Here is an 18,270-nt window from a genome sequence, read left to right as displayed (position 1 = left end):
CGTGTCTAGTGATGTCACGTGGGTGCCCACAAGAGAGGAAGAGGAGGGGAGTTCAGAGGGAGATATGGACCAGCAGATAGGGAGGCAGAACTTAGATTGCACCGGAGGGACAAAGCAGACTGCTAATGTATCAGGAGCGAGGCATCAACCATGTATGGTCACATCTGGCGCTCCCAGGACGCTGGCACATGGCTCCGCAGTGTGGGCTTTTTTAACGTGTGCGCTGCTGACAATAGTGTTGCCATCTGCAGCCTTTGCAGTGAACGCATAAGTAACGGTAAGCCCAACACTCACCTAGGGATGACCACATTAAGAAGGCACATGAGCTGCCATCACCGAGCCCAGTGGGAGCAACAGAACCCACAAAGCCACACTCCAGGCTCTCACCGTCCAGCCTCGTCTTCTACTTCTCCTTCTCCTCTCTCCTCAGAATTGTCCTCCATTCTACCTTCCATCATGCTGTCCTCACATTTTTCTGTAAAAAGGCAGGCTTCCGTGGGCCAAATGTTCGAGTGTAAAAAAATGATGACGCCGGATAACCCTCTTGCCCAACGGTTGACGGCTGGCTTGTCAGAACTGATAGCCCGCCAACTACTGCCATATAAACTGGTGGACTTGGAGGCCTATCGAAAAGTTGTGGCCATTGGAACACCACAATGGAAGGTCCCAAGAAGGAAGTATTTCTGACAGAAGGGCATCCCAGAGCTATATGGCCATGTTCAGCGGCAAGTGAATGTATCTCTGGCACACAGTGTCGGTGCCAAGATACATCTGACCACATAGCAAACACAGGGCAGGGAAGGTATATAACTTTTACTGCCCACTGGGTGAACCTTCTGACGGCCATCAAGCATGTAACCCGTGGCACCCGTGTAGATTTGGTTTTACCGCCACGGATTGCATGCAGGCCTGGCTCTTCTTCTCCTCCTCCTACTCCACCCTCCTCCCTCTCCTCCTCGGCTGACTCCTCCTTTTCCGCTGCTAGCGTCTCTTCCGCTGCACCGCCCAAGCTCCCCAGAACCTATTCGACATGCCAGGTGAGACGTTGCCATGCTGTGCTGCGTCTGTTGTGCCTGGAAGCCAAGAGCCACACTGGCCCGGCACTCCTTTTAGCTTTGCGTTCACAGGCAGATCAGTGGCTAACACCGCTCAATTTGACAGTTGGTAAAGTGGTGTGTGACAACGGTGCCAGTCTGGTTAGTGCATTGAAACAGGGCAAAATTACGCATGTGCCATGCATGGCACACGTCTTAAACTTGGTCGTGCAGCGATTCGTTCTCAAAAACCCTGGGGTCCAGGACATCTTGCGGCAGGCAAGTAAAATCTCGCCTCATTTCAGAAGATCTTACACGCCCATGGCTCGCCTTGCTGACATTCAGCGGCGACACAATCTGCTGGACGTCTTATTTGCGATTGCCCGACGCGATGGAACTCAACCTTCTATATTCTTGATAGGCTGCTCCAGCAGAAACGTGCAGTTAACCACTACCTGTACGAACTCTGCGGCAGAACAGGTTCTGAGGAGCTTGGTTTTTTTTCACAGCGCCAGTGGCTGCTCATGCGCGACGCATGCAGACTTTTGCGGCCATTTGATGAGATCACCAAACTGGTCAGACGCAGCCATGGCGCCATCAGGGACATCGTACCTTATGCCTTCTTTATGGAGCATGCATTGCGTAGTGTCATTGATGAAGCCGTGGAGGAGCAGGAGCAGGAAGATGAGGAAGTCACAATGCTGGATGAATTCCCAGGGGGGCTACTCTATCTGAGACATGTCAACAAAAGGAGTCTGAAGAGGAGTCAGAGGAGGATGGTGCCGGGGCGGATGAGGAGGAGCAAGAAGAGCATGCGTTAAACCTTTCTGGGATCCCTGTTGTTGTGCGTGGATGGGGAGAGGAGAACGAGGAGGACGACATTATCCTGGATGTTGAGCAGGAGCCAGGCCACCATACCACTTCCAGTTTAGTGCAAATGGGGGCCTTCATGCTCCAGTGTTTTAACAGGGACCCCTGTATAAAAAGCATAAAGGTCAAGGACCAGTACTGGGTGGCAACGTACTTAGACCCCCAGTACAAACACAAAATGTTGGAAATGTTACCACCATCACAGAGGAATGTCAGAATGGAGCACTTACAGACCTTGCTTCGACAACTGCTGCATTCTGCTTTTGCGTGCACTGGCAGAGGAGGAATTCCCACTCCCAGAGAAAGAGTTGCAGGTACCAACACAACAGCGCCTGCAAGAAGAGGGCAGTTTGAAGGTGTGTTGGTGACTTCTGATATGAGGTCATTCTTTCAGCCGACCCATCGACAGGTGTTATCCGGATCCAGCATCAGGGAACACCTAGACTGACAGGTGTCCGACTACATTGAGTTAATGGCCGATGTGGACGCTCTGAGGAGTGATGAACCCCTGGACTACTGGGTGGGCAGGCTTGACCTCTGGCCAGAGCTTGCCCAATTTGCAATGGAACTGTTGGCTTGCCCCTCGTCCAGTGTCCTGTCCGAAAGGACATTCAGCGCAGCAGGGGGGATCGTGACCGATAAGCGCACTCGCCTAGCTCACGACAGTGTTGACTACCTCACATTTATAAAAATGAATGAGGCATGGATCTCGGAGGAATTCAACACGTGACCAGTAGACCATGTATATGCATAACTCTATAAACGATTTTTCTTGATCATACATCAAGGGACACAGGAGCTCATTACATAGTGGGTTATATAGGCACCTCTGTTGATTGGACATTGGTTAACCCCAATTAAGGAGAATTCCTCCCCTATAAAACCCCTCCCATATGGGAGGCACCTCAGTTTTTTCGCCAGTGTCTATGGTGGTTGGTCAAGGATCCCCAGGGATCCAGTAAAGCAAAAACCGCTATTTCTGGCCTTAGATCACTTACTATCCCAGGGGGTGATAGTAGAAGTGGACCCAAAAGAACAGGGTTCAGGGTTTTACTCGAATCTCTTCACCGTTCCGAAGCCAAATGGAAGTGTCAGACCTATCCTGGATCTGAAGGATCTGAACCGGTTTTTATGCATCCGGTCCTTCCGAATGCAGTCAATTCGCACTGTGGTCTCCTCCCTGCAAGGGGGAGAGTTTATGGCATCAATAGACATCAAGGATGCATATCTCCATGTGCCAATTTTTCCCGCACACCAAAAATATCTAAGGTTCGCGGTAGAGCGGCGCCATTTTCAATTTGTGGCCTTGCCGTTCGGGCTTGCTACGGCCCCTCGAGTCTTCACAAAGATTCTGGACCCTCTCTTGGCAAACCTAAGAGCTCAGGGTATAGCCATCATGGCTTATCTAGACGATTTGCTTCTCATGGAGAAAACAGTAGCGTTCCTGAACCACAGCGTTACCAGAACGCTAGAACGCCTGGAACGCCTAGGTTGGATTATAAACCTAGAAAAGGCGTCCCTACAGCCTGCCACCAGGTTGGAATACCTGGTATGATTATCGACACTCCTCAGGGCAAGGTGTTTCTTCCAAGGCCAAAAGCCTTGGCCATTGGGGATCTGGTTTCTAATTTTGGGCAAGAGATCTTCCCCCATTCGGTTGTGCATGAGACTGTTAGGGAAAATGGTCGCCTCCTTCGAGGCCATCCCATTCACCCAGTTCCACTCAAGGCCTCTGCAAAGATGCATCCTTGCGGCTTGGAACAGGAAGCCCCAATCCTTGGATCTTCCTATGCGTCTATCCCCAGGGACACGCAAGAGTCTTATCTGGTGGTTACAAACCAAGAATTTGCTGAAGGGCAAAACTTTTATTCCTCTTCCATGGAAGATTATCACGACAGATGCCAGCCCGACAGGCTGGGGAGCAGTGTTGGAGGAGACGTGCTCGCAGGGGAAATGGTCTGCGATCGAGAAGCTATTGCCCATAAATGTCTTGGAGATCCGGGCAGTTTATATGGCTCTCATAAAGTGGTCTTACAGACTACGGGGTCTCCCTGTTCGGGTTCAGTCCGACAATGCCACAGCAGTGGCCTATATCAATCACCAGGGCGGTACCAGGAGTCTGGTTGCGTAAAAAAGAGGTGAATCGCATACTTGTCTGGGCAGAAAACCATGTTCCGTGTCTTTCTGCAGTCTTCATTCCAGGAGTGGAAAATTAGCAGGCGGATTTTCTGAGCCGCCAGCAGTTGTGCCCAGGAGAATGGGCTCTGCACCCCGATGTGTTTCAAAACATATGTCACAGGTGGGGTACTCCAGACGTAGATCTGTTTGCGTCCAGGTTCAACAGAAAACTGGACAATTTTGTGTCAAGGACAAGAGATGCACTTGCTCAGGGGTCAGATGCTCTGACAGTTTCCTGGGATCAGTACAATCTGATTTATGCCTTCCCCCCGTGCCCGCTTCTGTCGCGGTTCCTGGGAAGAGTCAAGAGGGAGACAAAATCGGTCCTTTTGGTAGCCTCGGCTTGGCCCAGGCGACCGTGGCACGCAGAGATCATGAAGTTGGCAGTAGGCAGGCCGTGGATCCTCCCTCTCCGCCCAGATCTGCTCTCACAGGGTCCAATTTACCATCCTGCTTTACACAGTCTGAATTTGACGGTTTGGCTGCTGAAACCACATTCTGAGAGACCGTGGCCTTTCGGGGACAGTCCTTTCTACTCTGGTCAATGCCAGAAAGCCGGCCTCCAGGCTTATTTATTACAAAATCTGGAGGGCATATGTTTCCTGGTGTGAACTCAGGGAATGGCATCCTAGAAAGTATGTCATTAGCAGGATCTTGGCCTTTCTCCAGTCAGGCCTAGAAATGAATTTGGCCATAAGCACTATCAAGGTGCAGATTTCGGCCTTGTCAGGCCGCGTACACACGCGGGGACTGTTCGCTCAACTTTGTCCGTCAAACAGTTTCAGCGGACAGTCCGCTCAAAATTAGCATGGACGGACTTGCCCACACACGACGAACGAACAGTCCGCTGAAACCGTGCGCGATGACGTGAACGGCACGTACGACGGGACGAAAAATACGACGTCCTATACACTGCAATGCAAACTTCGGCGTGTAAATCCTTTCTGAGCATGCGCGGAACTTAGTTTGACGAACAAGCCTACACACGAGGGGACTGTTCGCTGAAACAAAGTTTCAGCGGACAGTTTTTCGGAATTTCCGAAAAACTTTGTTCAGCAGACTGTCTGCTGAAACTGTCCGCTGAAAGCCCACACACGAGCGGACTGTCCGCCGAAACACTGTTCAGCGGACAAAGTTGAGCGAACAGTCCCCGCGTGTGTACGCGGCCTCAGTGTTTTTTCAGAAGCCACTTACATCGCATTCCCTGGTGCAGCTTTCACCCAGGGGGCCATGCGGATAAGACTGCCAGTCAAACCTCCGGTATGCCCATGGGATCTGAATTTGGTTGTCTCGGCTTTGCAGGGGCAACCATTTGAACCTTTGCATCTGGCTTCATTAGTTCTCCTGACTAAAAAATTGGTTTTCTTGGTAGCCATATCCACGGGTGGTCATGCGTCCCAACAGGTCCTTTCTACCTAAGGTGGTTTCGGGATTCCATTTGAATCAAGTTGTAATCCTACCATCATTTTTTACGGACCCACAGTCCACAGAAGAAGAATCTTTGCACACTTTGGATGTGGTTAGAGCAATCAGTATATATCTTCAAGCAACTGCTCAGATAAGGAAAACTGATTGCTTATTTATTTTGCCGGAAGGCCCTAGGAAGGGCCAGGCGGCGTCAAAATCCACTCTCTCAAGGTGGATTAGACAGGTTATTTCTCAAGCCTATAGTGTTAAAGGGAAAATCCCTCCTTTTCAAGTGAAAGCGCACTCTACTAGGGCTGTTAGTGCTTCTTGGGCAGTGCATCACCAGGCCTCCCTGGCTCAGATCTGTAAGGCTGCAACTTGGTCATCAGTCCACACATTCACCAGATTCTATCAGGTGGATGTCAGAGGGTGCAGTGTACTGCAGGCTGCAGTTTAGGTCCTCCAGTCCCTAGCGGTCTATAATTATGATCTGTGTCTCCCTGCCCTCAATCTGAGCATTGCTTTGGGACATCCCACTATGTAATGAGCTCCTGTGTCCCGTGATGTATGATCAAGAAAATTGGATTTTTATATACAGCTTACCTGTAAAATCCTTTTCTTGAGAGTACATCACGGGACACAGGGCTCCCACCCCTCTTGGGTTTTACGTGGTTTCTTATTGCTTTGCTACAAAACTGAGGTGCCTCCCATATGGGAGGGGTTATATAGGGGAGGAATTCTCCTTAATTGGGGTTAACCAGTGTCCAATCACCAGAGGTGCCTATATAACCCACTATGTAATTAGCTCCTGTGTGCCGTGATGTACTCTCAAGAAAAGGATTTTACAGGTAAGCTGTATATAAAAATCCCATTATTTAATCCAGCACACTGACCTTTTTTCTATCTTTGGCTCACTTCCTTGTACAAAAAAAGCACACCGTACTATATGCTCGTACCCTCCTGTTTGAAGAGGTTGAGCAGTGTCATATTTTTGGGTCCCGCAGTGAGTTGCTGGTATCAGTGCTGCTGTCAGTGCTCTGTATCTCGATGCTGGTGTCAGTGCTCTCTCTCTATCTCTGTGCTGGTGTGGTCTCAGTGCTCTCTATCATGGTGCTGGTGTGGTCTCAGTGCTCTCTGTCACGGTGCTGGTGTCAGTGCTCTCTATCATGGTGCTGGTGTGGTGTCAGTGCCCTCTATCTCGGTGCTGGTGTGGTCTCAGTGCTCTTTATCACGGTGCTGGTGTCAGTGCTCCCTATCACGGTGCTGGTGTGGTGTCAGTGCTGGTGTGGTCTCAGTGCTCTCTATCACGGTGCTGGTGTGGTCTCAGTGCTCTCTATCTCGGTGCTGTTGTGGTCTCCGTGCCCTCTATCTCGGTGCTGGTGTGGTCTCTGTGCTTTCTATCGTGGTGCTGGTGTCAGTGCTCTCTATCACGGTGCTGGTGTGGTGTCAGTGCTCTCTATCTCGGTGCTGGTGTGGTGTCAGTGCTCTCTATCACGGTGCTGGTGTCAGTGCTCTCTATCTCGGTGCTGGTGCCAGTGGCAGTGCTCTCTCTCTATCTCAGTGCTGGTGTGGTGTCAGTGCTCTATATCTTGGTGCTGGTGTGGTCTCAATGCTCTCTATATCGGTGCTGGTGTGGTCTCAGTGCCCTCTATCTCGGTGCTGGTGTGGTCTCAGTGCCCTCTATCTCGGTGCTGGTGTGGTCTCAGTGCCCTCTATCTCGGTGCTGGTGTAGTCTCAGTGCCCTCTATCTCGGTGCTGGTGTGGTCTCAGTGCACCCTATCTCGGTGCTGGTGTGGTCTCAGTGCACCCTATCTCGGTGCTGGTGTGGTCTCAGTGCTCTCTATCATGGTGATGGTGTCAGTGCTCTCTATCACAGTGCTGGTGTGGTGTCAGTGCTCTCTATCTTGGAGCTGTTGTGGTGTCAGTGCTCTCTATCTCGGTGCTGGTGTGGTGTCAGTGCTCTCTATCTCGCTGCTGGTGTGGTGTCAGTGCTCTCTATCTCGGTGCGGGTGTGGTGTCACTGCTCTCTATCACGGTGCTGGTGTCAGTGCTCTCTCTCTATCTCAGTGCTGGTGTCAGTGGCAGTGCTTTCTCTCTATCTCTGTGCTGGTGTGGTGTCAGTGCTCTCTATCTCGGTGCTGGTGTTCTCTCAGTGCTCTCTATCTCGGTGCTGGTGTCAGTGCTCTCTATCTCGGTGCTGGTGTCAGTGCTCTCTATCTCGGTGCTGGTGTCAGTGCTCTCTATCTCGGTGCTGGTGTCAGTGCTCTCTATCACGGTGCTGGTGTCAGTGCTCTCTATCATGGTGCTGGTGTCAGTGCTCGCTATCTCTGTGCTGGTGTCAGTGCTCAGTCTCTATCTCAGTGCTGGTGTCAGTGAGGGAGATAGCAGCGGAGAAGTCAATCAGCAGGCAGTGCCAGCACCATGGCTGAGGATCAGCACTGGACTGGCACCTCTGGACCACCGCAGTGGAGCCCTGCATAGGTGGGGGTAAGGGCCGGGCAGAGGGAGGGGCTCAAGCACAGTTTGGCACACTGGGACACTGGTACAGGACTGCGCTGCCCTAAATGTGGCACTGATCATCTCCTGCACCCCTTTATAGCCTGGCCTGACCTTGCCTCTCCTCCATGGCCTTCATGCGCTCCTGAATTGTCAAAATTTCACAGATAAAAAAAGAATGATTGTCGTTGTGGATCCCAGATTCACTTAATACTTTTGTTATGTCAGTGTCCATGTGGTGGGACTATGTGTGCACAGCTAGTAAGTATTTTGTGGCTGAAAATATTACCTGGAGGTTTTTAAGGGTCGCCTGCCATTAAAGTCAATGGGGTCCGCCGCAAACTTTGCGGTTCGTGAACTTTTGGCCGCGTTCGCGAAACGTCCCGTCGGAAGTTCGTCCATCACTAATAGCTAAATTGATTTGTCAAATAAGTGGGCTTAGTTCCACTTTAAAGCAGAACTAAACCCATCCATTTAACTATTTTCCAAAACAGTTACATTCGAGGCATGCCTGATTTACAGTGGCGGAGGGGGGGTTGAAGTAGCCGATTAGAGCCATAGGCTCTAATAGGCGTCAAAAAAGGTGACCTGCAAATGCCATGCTGGGTGCTCGCAGGTCACTCAGCCAATCAGGTGCTCGGGTCTGTTACCTGTCACCTGATTGGCTGAGATGACAGGTGCCGCTATTGGACGCCTATCAGGAGGAGAGGAGGGGAGAGAGGACGGCAGGCCACACAAAGGACCCCGCTCGTCGTCGTCACTCGATGCCCCGCCAAGACAGAGTAAGTGCCGGACAGACGGCAAGAGGGCGGGGGTCACACTGGGGGCATTCAAGGGCACACTGGCAGCATTTAATGGTCACACTGGCAGCATTTAATGGGCATACTGGCAGCATATGATGGGAGCACTGGCAACATTTGATGGGCACACTGACAGCATATGATCAGCGCCTAGAGGTGATTCAGTTCGCATTGTGCGCTATACAAGTATTTCATTCATTCATTCATTCATGATGGGCACAGTGGCAGGGTTTAATGGGCAGAGTGGCAGCGTTCAATGGGCACAGTGGCAGCGTTCAATGGGCACAGTGGCTGGAATTGATGGCACAGTAGCAGCGTTTGATGGCACAGTGGCTGCAATTGAGGGCACAGTGGAGCATTTGATGGACACATTGGCAGCGGTTGATGGCACAGTGGTAGCGTTTGATGGACAAGGTGGCTGCATTTGAGGGTACAGTGGCTGCAATTGTGAGCACCAGCCACCACTGCGTCTAAGCGTTAATACATTCTAATTGCCAGAATAATTTTTTTTACATGCATTCCCTCCATTGAAAACCTTCACTATAGGCAGGCAGAGAGGAGGAACACAAAAGCATCAACACTTCCCAGCTCAGACACAACAACCAGCACAACGTTTGTTTACACAGCATCAAACTGTGACACTACACCCTGCGTCGAGGATACGCAGATTGCGCAAACCAAGCGCTGGGCACCATGGGAAAACAACATCGAGCAGAGTTCAAAGAGGACAGCGGCAGCAGATCACCATAGTAACCTATTGTTTACATGTCACGTGAAAGAAGACGCGTCTCAGCCATCGGGCGGAGCTTAATGACGTCTCGGAGATGGATTGGTGAAACCGGAGGACTGTTACTAGGGAGACAATGTATGGGCGGGGGTAGCGATAGATCCCGGAAGGAAAGAGGAAAATAAACATAGGAGAGGGGGGAGGGAGGAATGAGCGCGATAATTATAGCTGTCCAGACACCGGCCGGGAGAAGAGGCGACACCTGAGCTGGGGTCACTGTTACTGTCACTGAGAGACACAAGTACAAAAGTCCACCCACTTATACCAGTCCGAGGAGCTTTCCTGGAGACCTGGGAGAGGTAAAGGCATTGTGTGGGTTAATATGGGGGGGGGGGAGATGGCCGGGTGTTGACACATTTTAATATGGGTGAGGTGTGCTGAGAACTCTGGGGGGATCCATGTTATACAGATTCTGCATAGGGCTCCAGAGGTTGCATAGGCCTCCTAAACCTAAAATCCCGATGCTTTCCCATGCCAGGGGAGCCGCATAAAGCCATAAATACAAGCGACTGACTAGACTTGTGTAGACATTAGGGTTGCCACCTTTTCTTCAAGCCAAACCCGAACACTTCAGTGAGGCTTGGCATTTTTTTTGTAGCATAGACTATGAGATTGTAAAATACCTGGGACACCTCTGTGTGCCCTAGGGAAGTAGTAACGCAGCAAGCGCAGCGGTGAACAACGGGTGTAGCCAATTGCAAATAGTGCAGGTGTGTGTAATGTACAACATAGTGTATATGTAGTGTTTAATGTTTGGTGGGGATCCTCCCAGTGTAATTTTCCTGTAAGGCATTGGCTGTGCATGATACATGAGCCTAAGTATGTATGCGTATTGTATGGGGGGGGGGGGGGGGGGTGACTCTGGTCCATAGAGTGCCTTCTGCAGAGTGAATGCAATAAGGGGAGGGGGGTTACTGATATAAGGGGTAACCTCTATATCAGTGCCCCTTTACCTTACTGTATTCACTGCCCCCTGCATCAGTGATCCCCCTCAGACAGGCCTTGCTATGCTGTCACTGACCACCACTCAGGTGCACCATGCAGGGCTCAGTCAGATGGTCCTCTCTGAGCTCCGGCTTGGTGGCTCTCGTTTCATCCTATATTACACTAGCAGACTGCGCTGCCATAATACAAGAAATGATCAGAGGCTACAGACCTGATACAAGAGATTGTCAGAGACTGCAAACATGCTACAGGAGATGGTAAGAAACTGCAGACAATACAGGAGATGGTGAGAGAGTGTGCAGACATGGTACAAAAGATGGTCAGAGACTGCAGACATACTACAGGAGATGTTAAGAAACTGCATATATGATACAAGAGATGATGAGATAGTGTGCAGATATGGTACAAAAGATGGTCAGAGAGTGTATGGACATGGTACAGGAGATAGTAAGAAACTGCATACAATAATACAGGAGATGGTCAGAGAGTGTGCGGACACGGTACAGGAGATGGTCAGAGACTGCAGACACGGTACAGGAGATGGTCAGAGACTGCAGACACGGTACAGGAGATGGTCAGAGACTGCAGACACGGTACAGGAGATGGTCAGAGACTGCAGACACGGTACAGGAGATGGTCAGAGACTGCAGACACGGTACAGGAGATGGTCAGAGACTGCAGACACGGTACAGGAGATGGTCAGAGACTGCAGACACCACACAGGAGATGGTCAGAGACTGCAGACACCACACAGGAGATGGTCAGAGACTGCAGACACCACACAGGAGATGGTCAGAGACTGCAGACACCACACAGGAGATGGTCAGATGGTATGCGGATATGGTACAGGAGATGGTAAGAAACTGCAGACATACTGCAGGAGATGTTAAGAAACTGCATACAATAATACAGGAGATGGTCCGAGACTGCAGACGTGGTACAAAACATGGTCCGAGACTGCAGACGTGGTACAAAACATGGTCCGAGACTGCAGACGTGGTACAAAACATGGTCCGAGACTGCAGACGTGGTACAAAACATGGTCCGAGACTGCAGACGTGGTACAAAACATGGTCCGAGACTGCAGACGTGGTACAAAACATGGCCCGAGACTGCAGACGTAGTACAGGAGATGGTCAGAGGCTGCAGATATAATACAGGAGATGTTAAGAAACTGCATACATGATACAGTAGATGGTCAGAGAGTGTGCTGACGTGGTACAAGAGATGGTCAGAGACTGTAGACATAGTACAGGAGATGGTCAGAGACTGCATACATAATACAGGAGATGGTCAGAGACTGCAGACATACCACTAGGGATGAGTTCAGGCGTGTTCGCATGGAACACGTGCAGAGCCCGCCAGGAAGTAGGGGCACTAGTATGAGCACCTGGAGCAATTTTCCACATCTCTTGTGGGGTGCCAAGGGTCATCCCCTCTGTGGCAGACATCATCTCTTTAATATTGGGGGGAGGGGGGGGTATGTGCTAAGGGGGGTTGATTTCATATCCAAGCCCCCTTGTAGCACAGTTACTTAAGTGCCCCCTAGAAGATATCCCCCCCCCCCATCACACAAAGGGAACTGCAGGCTAGTTCCCCCCTCACCCTCTTGTTCATGCCCCCCACCTTTGGAAGACTCACTGTGTGGATTAGTTGATAGATGAACTCAGTCCAGCAGCGTTGTCGGCAGCGTAGTGAGCCTTCTACCCCCCTCCTCTGTGTACACAGGAAAACAACACAGCAGGAGGAGGGGGGGGGGCGGGTTTAGTTCTCTCCACAGCACTCTGCATTAATCCGTGGAGCTGGGGACAGCGGGGAGACATGTGGGCTCTGCCCGGTCATGAAAAGTGGAGGCAGCGGAGCTCACTGGCGGCGTGCGGGAACGAAGATCAACCGCACAAACTGCAGCAGGCATTCCATTACTATGATTGGCCGAGGAAGTTAATTAGAGGGCCGCCTGTCACTGTGTAGACATGGCACGCCGCACAGGGAGCCACTAGGTCCGGGTCTTAATAATGTGCCTGGGTCTCAGGCGGGCAGAGACCCGGACACGTTTCATAACCTGTACTGTCCGGGAGAATCCCGGGCAGGTGGCAACCCTAGTAGACATGAATGCGTCTGCTATAGCATTTGCCTGCACATGCATGGGCAGCATATTTCTCTGAATGTGGCATACTGGCAGCATATGATAGGAGCACTGGCAACATTTGATGGGCACACTGACAGCATATGATGGGCACAGTGGCAGCGTTCGATGGGCACAGTGGCAGCGTTCGATGGGCACAGTGGCAGCGTTCGATGGACAAGGTGGCTGCGTTTGAGGGTACAGTGGCTGCAATTGATGATTTTTTTTTTTTTTTTTTTTCAAAATATTTTTGCACCCCCCCAAAAAATTGTGCGCACCAGCCACCACTGCGTCTGAGCGTTAATACATTCTAATTGCCAGAATAATTATTATTTTTTTTATTTTTTCACATGCATTCCCTGCATTGAAAACCTTCACTATAGGCAGGCAGAGAAGAGGAAAAGCATCAACACTTCCCAGCTCAGACACAACATCCAGCACAACGTTTGTTTACACCGCCCTGCGTCGAGGATACGCAGATTGCGCAATGATGGAGTGATGGACTAGTAAATCATGCAAGTGACTTCGCGGGAAAACGTACTTCTTTTTAAACAACTTCCTGGATTCCCTGAGGCTCTGGTGATGTGTCTCCAGCATCACAGGCGGTGCCTGGGAAGGCTACGTCACCCGTGCAACTACTCTCCCCTGGTCTCGCACCTGCAGTGTAAGTGATCTGGATCAGCTTGTTATGCATTAATAACATGCCGTCCCTGGTTACATACAGAGGATGCTCCAGAAAGGACTGGACACGGCCTGTTATTCTTCAGGAACAGGACATCCCAGATCCCCTATGGAGCATGAACCCTAGATCAGGGGTCATCAACCCCCGGTCCCCGGCCCACTACCGGGCCGTGGCCCTTCTGCAGGTGGGCCGCGGGTGCAGGCGGCCACAAGAGACATGCTGGGCTACCAGCATGAGAGCACTGGGTGGAATAAGCGAGCGGGCGGGCAAGCAGAGATGATATCATCTCTCTCCGCCCCCTCTGCATCACCGCTCTTCCGCCCTCAAAGCCAGTGCTCTGTCCCCCGGGACAGCTAATCAGGAATGTCAAAAGGGTGGAGCCAGAGACTGACAGCCCAAGGAGTCCCGGACCCTCCCTCTGTCAGATGAGACCAGCTGCAGCATGAGGAAAGAGACACCCTACAACACAGATGGGATGACATCAGTGACAGGTGAGCTGTGTGTGGGAGTACAGGTGCTGGGACTTGTAGTTCACCCCCTCAGCTGTCTGCCTGACATACCACAAGGGGCGCTCCACTCACTCCGCATCTGGTGAGAGGCAATGTGGCAGGTGGCAATCCACATCTTATGGCAGGCAGTGTGGCAGGTGATGTGGCAAGTGACATTCCGCATCTGGTGACAGGCAGTGTGGCAAGTGACTATACACATCTAGTAGCAGGCAACAGTGGCAAGTGACACACACAGGGCTCCCACTGATTCTACAGTATGGCGAGTTGAACTATTTCATTTATTACTGCAATGTAATAATAGAAATAATGCGCTTCAATCACCCCGACACCATATCAAGCATGTTGCCGTGATGATTGAATCACTAACACCAGCCATTGCCCATGAAAAATCGTGACCGGTCCTTGGCATAATTTTCATCCACACAGCCGGTCCCCGGTGCCAAAAAGGTTGGGGACCACTGCCCTAGATGATGCAACGTTATCAGTGGGTCAGCAAAGGAACTGGGAAGAAATAAGGTTGCCATATTTTTGAAAATGTTTGCTTAGTGTCAGAGCACGTAGTGATTGATACCTATAACTATCTTGGTCAGGTAGAAAAGGCAAAAAAATGGACACGTACAGTACTGTGCAAAAGTTTTAGGCAGGTGGGAAAAAATGCTGTAAATGAATTGCTTTCAGAAATAGAAGTCTTTTAATAGTTTTTTTGAGAAATCCAAAATCATATCAATATTCGGTGTGATCATCCTTTGCCTTCAAAACAGCATAAATTCTTCTAGGCACAGTTGCAGTTTTTTTATTTAACAGTTCCCACCCAGGCCAATCCTGACATTTGTCTCCTGCATGTAAAAATCAGTATTTTTTGCTAGAAATTACTTCGAAGCCCCAAACATTACACAGTGGGTATAGAAAACAATCACCCCCTTTAACCTCTTGAGATCCGCGCTATAGCCGAATGACAGCTACAGCGCGGACCTGCTTTGCCGGGACTACGTCTATTGACGTCGTCCCAAGCACAATAAAACTCCCAGCTGTAATTAAATACCACCAAAAGAAAGCTCTATTTGTGGGGAAAAAAATGATAAAAATTTCATTTGGGTACAGTGTTGTATGGCCGCGCAATTGTCATTCAAAGTGCATCAGCGCTGAAAGCTGAAAATTGGTCTGGGCAGGAGGGGGGTTTAAGTGCCCAGTAAGCAAGTGGTTAAAATAATCAAATTTTGTTGCTTTCCAGCCTGAAATAAAGAAAGAGAATAATCAAAAACAGAATCACTGAGTTGGAAAAGGATCACCCCCTTGTGTCAGTATTTTGTTGAAACACATTTTTGCTTTAACCCTTTCATGACTAAGCCTATTTTTGTCATTTGGTGTTTACAAGTTAAAATCCATATTTTTTGCTAGAAAATTACTTGGAGCCCCCAAACATTATATATATATATATATATATATATATATATATATATATATATATATATATATATATATATATATATATATATATATATATATATATATATATATATATATATATATATATATATATATATATATTATATAAATATTTTTAGCAGAGACTCTAGAGAATAAAACAGCGATTGTTGCAATATTTTATGTCGCACGGTATTTGCGCAGCAGTGTTTTAAACACAACTTTTTGGGAAAAGGGACACTTTCATGAATTAAAAAAAAAATGAAACAGTAAAATTAGCCCAATTTTTTTGCATAATGTGAAAGATAATGTTACGCCGAGTAAATAGATACCAAACATGTCACACTTTATAATTGCACGCACTAGTGGAATGATGACAAAGTACGGTACCTAAAAATCTCAATAGGTGACGTTTTTTTTTTTTACGGTTACCAGGTTAGCGTTACAGAGGAGGTCTAGTGCTAGAATTATTGCTCTCACTCTGATGATCGTGGCGATACCTCACATGTGTGATTTTTTAACACCGTTTACATATGCGGACGCGACTTCCGTATGCGTTTTCTTTGCTTCGCGGGGACGGCAGGCGCTTTAAAAAAATTTTTTTTATTTATTTTAAAATGAATAAATTGTTTTAAAAAAAATAAATAAAAATTTGATCACTTTTATTGCTGTCACAAGGAATGTAAACATCCCTTGTGACAGTAATAGGTGGTGACAGGTACTCTTTATGGAGGGATCGGGGGTCTAAAAGACCCCAAATCCCTCCTTTACACTTCAATGTATTCAGATCGTCGAAAACTTCGATTCTGAATACTGTATATATATATATATTTTTTTTAAACCGGCGCCATTGGCAGCCGAGTAAACGGGAAGTGACGTCATGACGTCGCTTCCGTGTTTACTATTAAGAGACTGGAATGACGCAGATTACGGCTTCGTTCCAGTTCCTCCCCAGCAGCCGGAGGCATCAGATTGTGAATCGGTGCTCCCGATTGAGCGGGAGCACCGGTAGCAGCGGCGGGAGGGGGGGCGTCCCCTCCCACTCCTCCGGCATAACAACTGAGCGGCTTTTAGCCGCTTCGGTTGTTATGGCTGGATAGCCAATCGTCCGCTGTAAAAAACGGTACCGGGATGATGCCTGCAGGTGCGGGCATCATCCCGGCATAACCCCCGGAAGCCGAGTACGCACATCTGCGTACGCTCGGCGGGAAGGGGTTTTAATTGCAGCCTTTTTTTTTTTTTTTTTTTTTAACAGAAATTTTTTATTTAGTTTGTACATGACATGTCAGAACAGTGGTACAATCTCAGCAGTGGTTATGCATAACATATTAAGGAAGATAAATCAAAAAATAGAAAGGGTTGGCCGCCAATAGATCAATCACTATAAGCTAGGCATTACCAAACATTTCTTCCCAAGCCTTAGAAGGTATAGATTGGGTGGGTGAAGTCAGTATTAATCGGACCATAGGCAGGATGTAACCGTTGATTTAGGTTCAATGCCTCACCCTGTATTGGCACAGTCTCGGGCCCCCACACCCGGTTCCTCCACCCACCCCCCCCCCCACCCCCCTAGTTTTATGACTAAACAGTTTGTGTCTCACGGGTCCAGGGTCCCCAAATTTTTTCACATTTTTTGGGACAGTTCCGCCCTAGGTATGTCAGTTTATAGAGTGGTAAGGCCGCGTCGACAAGGGCCCTCCACCGTTAATTACAGCCTTTACTCTGTTGGGATATGTAACTAACTTTGCACATCTAGAAAAGATCCTGCCAGCAGCTTCTTTGGAGCCGCTGGTAAAACGCTGCTCCGGCAGTGTTTTGCGGGCGGATTTAACCCCTTTTCGGCTGATAGTGGGGGGTTAAAACCGCCCCGCTAGCAGCCGAGTAATGTCGGTAAAGCGGCGCTAAAAATAGCGCTTCTTTACCTCTGACGGCTCAATGTGAAAGGGGTCTTAGCCAATCATGTGTGCTGCATACAAATGTGCTTATAAGCTGACAGGAGTTGAAAGCAGAGTGAGCAGAGACGTAGTCATAGCAGTCATAGCCTGGGACAGGGAGGTGACCATCTTATTGTTTAATTGCAGTAGAGAAAAATCAGGTTATCAGTCTGGCTGTTCTGCCTGGTAGAAGTGTTTAAAGCGGGAGTCCGCCGGGAGTTCCGCGTTTTTTTTTTTTTTTTTTTTTTATATTATTTTTTAAAGCCAGCAGCTACAAATACTGCAGCTGCTGACTTTTAAAATAATGACACTTACCCGCCCAGCGCGCCCGCGATGTCGGCACCCGAAGCCGATCTCTCGATCGTCTCTCGGGTGCTGCTGCCGCCATCTTGGGTATGGGAATCAGGAAGTGGAGCCTTTCGGCTTCATTTCCCAGTTCCCTACTGTGCATGCACGAGTCGCGCTGCGCAATAAGGATGGACCCGCTGCCTCTGGGATCTGTGTGTTTCCCAGCAGGCAACGGGGGACTTTCGGAAAGGGGCGTAGATCTACGCCCCTTTCCGCAGAGAGCTATCCCGGAAGTGGGTGCAGATACCTGTACTGTACAGGTACCTGCACCCCCCTCCCCCCTGAAAGGTGCCAATTGTGGCGCCGGAGGGGGGGAGGATTCCAATGAGCGGAAGGTCCACTTTAGGGTGGACCTCCGCTTTAAGCCTAAGGAATGGATAAACATCCGAGGACTGATCACCTAAATACTTGTTTTGGGTTAGTTGCCAGGCCACTAACATTTTTCATTATGAGAATATAGCAATTACAGCATCCATGCTTTTTCAGGAAAGGTTTTGTTAGGAATCTTCTCTTGTGATCAGTCAAACTCCAGGTGTATTGAGAAGCAGACAATTTATTTCTGAGGTGGCAGACAACAGGGAGAAGCTTACAGGCCAAAAGATGCCGTAAGAATCACACAAAAGAATGTATATTCCCCCTCCTAATACCTACAATAATACCACCCCTACGCTTCTATTGGCTGAGGAAACATAGATAGCGTGCCTGGTACACGATGGTACTTTATTTTGGC

At 49.2% G+C, this 18,270-nt stretch overlaps 1 protein-coding gene across 1 annotated transcript in view; it reads left to right on the top strand.

The window, feature by feature from the left end:
• The first annotated feature begins 9,670 nt into the window (after positions 1-9,670).
• The window catches only part of BAD (BCL2 associated agonist of cell death), a 30,916-nt gene continuing 22,316 nt past the window's right edge, over positions 9,671-18,270 (top strand). Inside the window, exon 1 of the mRNA XM_077455796.1 lies at positions 9,671-9,871. The gene's annotated coding sequence lies outside the window, so the exon portion shown is untranslated. The remainder of the gene's footprint in view (positions 9,872-18,270) is intronic.

This window comes from Lithobates pipiens, unplaced genomic scaffold (genome assembly GCF_037356315.1).
Source record: "Lithobates pipiens isolate NorthernLeopardFrog02 unplaced genomic scaffold, aLitPip1_a1.2 Scaffold_10, whole genome shotgun sequence".
Classification (NCBI taxonomy): Eukaryota; Metazoa; Chordata; class Amphibia; order Anura; family Ranidae; genus Lithobates; species Lithobates pipiens.
Note: the sequence above shows the minus strand (reverse complement) of the source record. Positions and strands in the feature narration are given on the sequence as shown.